We start from the raw sequence: 6,377 nt of genomic DNA, 5'->3' as shown, positions 1-6,377 counted from the left end.
CTGGCATCTGCTACACGCTGGGCCTGGGCTAACCCTTCCCATCACAGTCTCTGCATTTCTCACATGCCCGGGTCCCCCAGGAAAGGGTGGATTAGGGTCTCAGCACAGGTGCGTCTGATTCCAGAGCCAGTGCTCTTGCCCACGTGACTGTGTAGCACGCCCCTCCTTTTACTGGATGCAGCTTCCCCTCTGGCCCAGGTTACACGTGGACACTTCCCTGCAGCTCCTGGATCCACCCCTCTCTCACGGTCCCTATCACACATCCTAGGACAGGGCTTGTCGTCTCAGTCACCTCTTAGCCCCGCTGATGAGAAACACCAGGAAGTGTTCAGTAAGTGGATTCAACAGAGCGGAGGAATTACTAAGGCCTGGGAGGCTGCCAGACCCAGGCACAAGGGCAGAGAGGCAAGCATAGACTGCAGAGGAGGAAGCGAGGCTGCTACACACATGAGCAGGTGTATACATTCAACAACCTTAAACCAGGACCTCATAGCTGGAAACAAACCAGAAATATCCCTTTACCAAGGAGGGATGCCATGGTCCCCGGAGCTCTGCATCTATCAGCACCAGGGAAGGTCCCGTTCACAGTCGCATCTGCTTATTTAATCTACCTTCATGAGCAGCAAATTCAAAATCCACTTCTAACTGACATTGGAACGGCAGAGTTCTGGAAGATGAATTAATAATAAGACTAATTTTATATCTGCCTGGTTCCCGCAGAGTCTTCAACATCCCGGGAGGAGAAAACGCGCGTGCTGACGAGGTGACAGCCGCACTCCCTGCTGCCAGCCTCTCGTCCTGTGAAACGTGCACCCAGGGCCCTGGCTCGCGGCTCTGAAGACTTCCCAATCCCACTCCTGAAAATACTGGCTGTCCTTGAGTGAGTTATTTAATCCCTCGAAGCTTCATTATCTAGCCTTTACAACTGCAGAAGCAGTATCACATCATGGGTTGCTCCAGAGATTAAATGATGTATGTAAGAGCACCAAGCACACAATGCTTCCAGGGATAAACTTTAATTAAAAACAAATGTTGAAATTTTGTTTTAATATTGTCCTTTGGGCCCCTTCTGTGGAATGGCCCTAGATCAAACTGCTCTATAACAACAACTTCTGGAATGTAAACAAGAAATTAAATAATTTTTTAAGGGAGCCAAGAAAGACCCACTGTGTCCATAATTTTACCGACAGCACCACACCATTTCAAATGATACCTGGCTGGCATTAAACAGCACTATCATACGAGGAAATGAGGGACGGGGATCACAATATTAGGGGAGCCAAGAAAGACCCACTGTGTCCATAATTTTACCAACAGCACCACACCATTTCAAATGATACATACAAGGAAATGAGGGACGGGGATCACAATATTAAAGATGTACTTCCAAATTCTAGGAAGAAATTCTACTAACTGTACGTCAGCTAGAAGTTGACAAGGTTCCAATAGGGTTTGTATCATAGAGTAGAGGTTGGAGCGAGGGCACGGCGGGGAGAGCAGAGAGAACACAGGGCTAACTGTTCCTCTGATGCTTGGGCACCACTTTTTGATGCTTCCACAGTACAGTTTCCCACTCTGCGCCCACATCTATCCACATCTTATAGACAGTGACTCTAAGGGTGGGAGGAGAGGAGTTGCCTAGCAACATACTTCACCCTGGGAAGTTTAGTTCCAATGAACAGAGCCCCAGAGACAAGAAGTGCCCCAGAGGAGGTGCCAGCAAAAAGCTGGTTCTTTGGGTCAGAATAGAGAGAAGCAGAAAAGGGGCACATAGAATACCCACCTTGGCACAGCACAGATACACAGGATGAATGCCACGAAGAAGGGGGATAGAAACATTTTTTAAAAGACCACTGATGTAAGACATCTTTAAATGCTCATTTAATTTTATTCAGCAAGGGCTAAATACATCAAGATCTTGAAAAACTTCCCAAACATTGCTATGTCATCAAAGGTGGCAAAGCTGTTGAAATGAAAGTGTTTGTTTAGCAGTCTCACATAACAGCTTAGATATTTGATTCACTGAAAGAAAAACAATCAGAGAATGGAAGGTGGTTTACAGAGATAAATGCATAAAGCAAAACAATATGAATTGTTAAAAAAAAAAACAGGATGGAAGAAGATGACTTTTGGTACATGTCTTAACATCCTAACTCAAAGACAGGTACCAATCAATGCAATGAGAAAGTAAATGAGAAAATCATACAATAAATAGGCTAGTAGAGAGAACAGAAGGCAGATAAACACAGAGTTTACATTATTACAAGAAAAGTGGTTTCAAAACTGAAAAGCAATGTTCAATGATCCTTTGAAGAGGTGATGTCATGTGCAAAATGTTTTGCTGATTTCTGGGGCTTTGATCCCAGAGGCAACGAACTTGTGATAGGGACCGTGGATGCCCACATTGCACACAAGGGCAGCTCACCGCAGCGTCAGGCTCCCCCGCTGGCCTTGGGGTGCTCTCCAGAAATGCTCTCCATCACAGCAAGAGGGTGAAATGGAGAGGAAGGGCCAGTCCACCCCAGCCCTACTCCCAACCAAGCCATTTCCAGTCCCTATCAAAACCCCAAAGGAAGAAAAATGCAAGCTCAGAGCCCAAAAGTCATGATGAATTCCCAGGGGAAGATGAAAGTCTGAGTGAACAAAGAAGTTTAATCTGCTCTATCCTATCTAATATAAAGGTAATATGCAAATTGACCATCACACCCTCGCACAAGATGGCTGCCCCCATGTGGCCACAAGATGGCTGGCAGGGGAGGGCAGTTGTGGGGGGACCAGGCCCTGCAGGAGAGAAGTTAGGGGTGACCAGGTTGGCAGGGAAGGGCAGTTAGGGGCGACCAGACCTGCAGGGGAGGGCAGTTGAGGGAGATCGGGCTAGCAGAACGAAAGTGTTTGGTTAGCAGTCTCACCAAGGGCAGCTGGGGGTGATTGAGACGGTAGGGGAGTAGTTAGGCGTTGTCAGGCTGGCAGAGGAGTGGTTAGGGGGTGATCATGCTGGCAGGCAGAAGTGGTTAGGGGCAATCAGGCAGGCAGGCAGGCAGGCAGGTGAGCGGTTGGGAGCCAGCAGTCCTGGATTGTGAGATGGATGTCCAACAGGGATCGGGCCTAAACCGGCAGTAAACCAGATTGGAGAGGGTGCAGGCTGGGCTGAGGGACACCCCCCCCCCCACAGTGCATGAATTTTGTGCACCGGGCCTCTAGTTTTTTTAATAAGCTCTGAGGAAGTTTACTGACATTTTGGGAGTAGCTGTTCAAACTGCCTCTAATCACAGAGCCTGGAAACAGTAACGATGTGAGAATGCTGTTTGCCCAGCCATTTGGGACTGTTTCCTCCAGGTCCCAGAGGGGCAGGACACCCACTGGGGCCCATCCAGGCTCTGGGGTATGAACTAAGTTATAAGTACTGATGTCCAAAGAGCAGAACTGTGGCATGGTCATCAGGCAGGCTGGGTGGGAGACATGGTCACCCATGAACAAGGGCTTCAGGGCGCAGCGAGGCCTGGGAGCTCCATGGAGCACTGGATTCACGGGATGGAGGAAAGTCAAGGGGTCACAAGGCCAACAATGTGTGTATGACCAGGACCCCGCAGTGGAGAAGCAGGTGAAGAATTCTGGCCTGGAGGGGAGCAAGGCGGGACAAAGTAACCAATCGGGAAGCTACGGAAATAACCTTTGCCCGTAAGGATAGCAAAGAATAAATGTGAGAGAGATGCAGGAAGTAGAATTGACAGGGATGTGGTAGGGAAGGAAAGAGAAAGAACAATTTTACATGACTCAACATTTCTGGCTTAGATGGCATGTTATTCGGCAACACAAAGGAATAAACCACCACCACCCACAACAGCATGGATCCCTCTCAACCAGGTTAAGGGAAAGATGCCAGGCTCAAAAGGCTACGTCGTGCATGATTCCATTTATATGACATCTCAGAAAAGGCAAAATCATTGGCACGGGAAACAGATCAGTTTTTTCCGGGAGCCGGGCTGGGTCACAATGTGACCAAGGGCATGAGGGAGTTTCCAGGTGGGGGAACTGCTCTGTGTCCTGGTTATAGAAGGGGCTGCACCACTGTCGGCTGTGTCAAACCCAGCAATGGCTAAGAAGGCAAATTCCACTGCATGTAAAACCTAAGAAGTCCGACCTAAAAATAAACTTCTGTCTTGGGCAACTGGGTAGGAAATGATGTCATTCTTGACACAGAGAGCACAGCAGGAGGGACAGGTCTCCGCTGTGGATGGGCAGGCAGAAGAGGGTTCCTGTCTGGATGTGTTGGATTTGAACATCCGAGAGATGGAGTCCAGTAAGCAGCTGGACATACGGGTGTGGAAGAACTTGCAAGAGGTCGGGAGCCCACACGGCACAGGCAGCCCTCAGCCCAGGGCGGGAAGGCGGCAGGACGGCAGGGCTGGCCCTGGAAGAGGAGCAGTGCTTGTGTGGGGGAGGTGCTACCTGCAAGGTCTGATTCTAGGCGTCTTCCCTCTAATTCCTTCCCTGAAATACCTCCATCCAGTGCCTGTATATCCTTAAAGTAATTTAACCTTAAATTGTCCATTAGCATCTTTAAAAGTGAATGATCCCAGGAACGGTAACACATTAAAAAAAAAAAAAAAAGGCTGATGTAATGTAAATGATTGCGATCAGTTCCTCTTCTGAGAGCTGCGCTAGAGTTTAGGGTAGCGGCCTTAACTACTTCAACATGTCAAGCATATTTCTCAACTTGGTCCATTTTCCTGATGTATTTATTATTTTCCCCCCAAATAGTTGGAAATCGGCCCCTTTCTCCCCATAAATACTTACTGACCGCCTACAGAGAGCCCTTCCAAACAGCAGCGTGGGAAGTTGTGCCTTAACTCAAAGGATGGAGCCTTGGCAGGCATCCCAGTGGCCTAGCAGGTACAGGGAAGGACCAGCAGCACCAGGACCCGGGGGTCCTCCCTGGGCCTCACACTGTGCCTGGCAGACACAGCTGAGCAGCAGAGTGGGAAGGGGCGGGCCTTGGGCTCCGGGGAAGGGCACTCAGGCCCCAGCCAGTCCCGGCTCCGGCTCCGGCACACACTGGTGGCCAGGCCTCCTAACCCCCACCGCTGATTCTGGAATTCTCGCATCAACCTCAAAAGATTATTGTGAGAATGAAATAAAGTAACAAGAGAGACAGTGACTGTTTCTTCCTTTCTGCGTGGTTTCTCCTGGGGGACCAATAAAGACACTGGGCTGAGCTAGCAGATGCTGGTGGGAAGCAGTGGTGACAGTGCCTCTCAGCAGTTTGTAAATGTGAGGCAGCCACGCACACTTAATCACACTCATGCAAACTAGCAGTTGATACGCTGCAGTTGCTTTTCACTTCGCAAGTAATTATAGGCTCGCAGGACGTTGCAAAACAATACTGAGAGGGTCTTGCCTTTCCTTCACCACCCAGCTTCCTCCAGCAACCACATAACTAGAGTACGTGGGTGGGATACTGCTGACTAGACCACAGGCCTTTCTCAGATTTCGCATGCATTCATTCACGGATGTGTATTTGTGTGTGCGTGTCTATGGCTCCACACTTTTATCACACGTCTAGATTTGTGTAGTCACCAACACAGTCAAGAGACAAAACTAGTAGCCTTGGCTGGGTAGCTCAGTTGGTTAGAGCATCATCCTGGCTCCATCCTTGGTCAGGGCACACACAAGAATCAACCAATGAGCGCATAAATAAGTAGAACAACAAATGGAATCTCCCCCCCTACACCTCAAATCAATAAACAAAATTTTTTTAAAAAGATAACAGAACTGGTCAGCACTAGAGGAACTCTGTCCTGAGCATCGGTTTTCAGACCCCCCACCTCCCTCCCCGCGCCAAGCAACACAGCTCCTGCTCCGACTGCCGGATTGTTCTCAGAAAAGCAACAGCCAGGCATTTAGCTTGCTCCCCCCTTTCTCTCTCCTTGGAAGCCACCTGAGGAGGAACAGGGAGGGATGAGATAGGGTGGAGTGGGTTTGGGTGGGTGAGGAAGGTTTGACTGATCAAATATTCATTCTACAGAACTGGCCTGTTCGTAGATGAGGAAATTAGAAATTTCCCCACATTACATTATAGCCATCAGCTCAAAGAAAGCACAACCAGGGAGATACAGCTGCTGTGTCTTCGAAGAACAAAAATCACGGTGTGCAAACAGAACCAAATAACCATTGTGTGGATTTATTCGAGGTCCAAGATGACTTTGAGAGTGGCCCCTTCAGTGACAGAAGGACATGGACTTCTCTGGGAAGCTTTAGCGTCATGGACTGAGATTCTGGGTCTGTTGAACCCTATTACATTCAGTGCAGGGAAAATTAAGATTGATAAAGAAGAGAAACTCAGAGGACACACAGGAGAGAAATAAAACTGTTCTGGA

Source organism: Myotis brandtii, unplaced genomic scaffold (genome assembly GCF_000412655.1).
Source record: "Myotis brandtii unplaced genomic scaffold, ASM41265v1 scaffold103, whole genome shotgun sequence".
Classification (NCBI taxonomy): Eukaryota; Metazoa; Chordata; class Mammalia; order Chiroptera; family Vespertilionidae; genus Myotis; species Myotis brandtii.
This window is presented reverse-complemented; position numbering follows the sequence as displayed.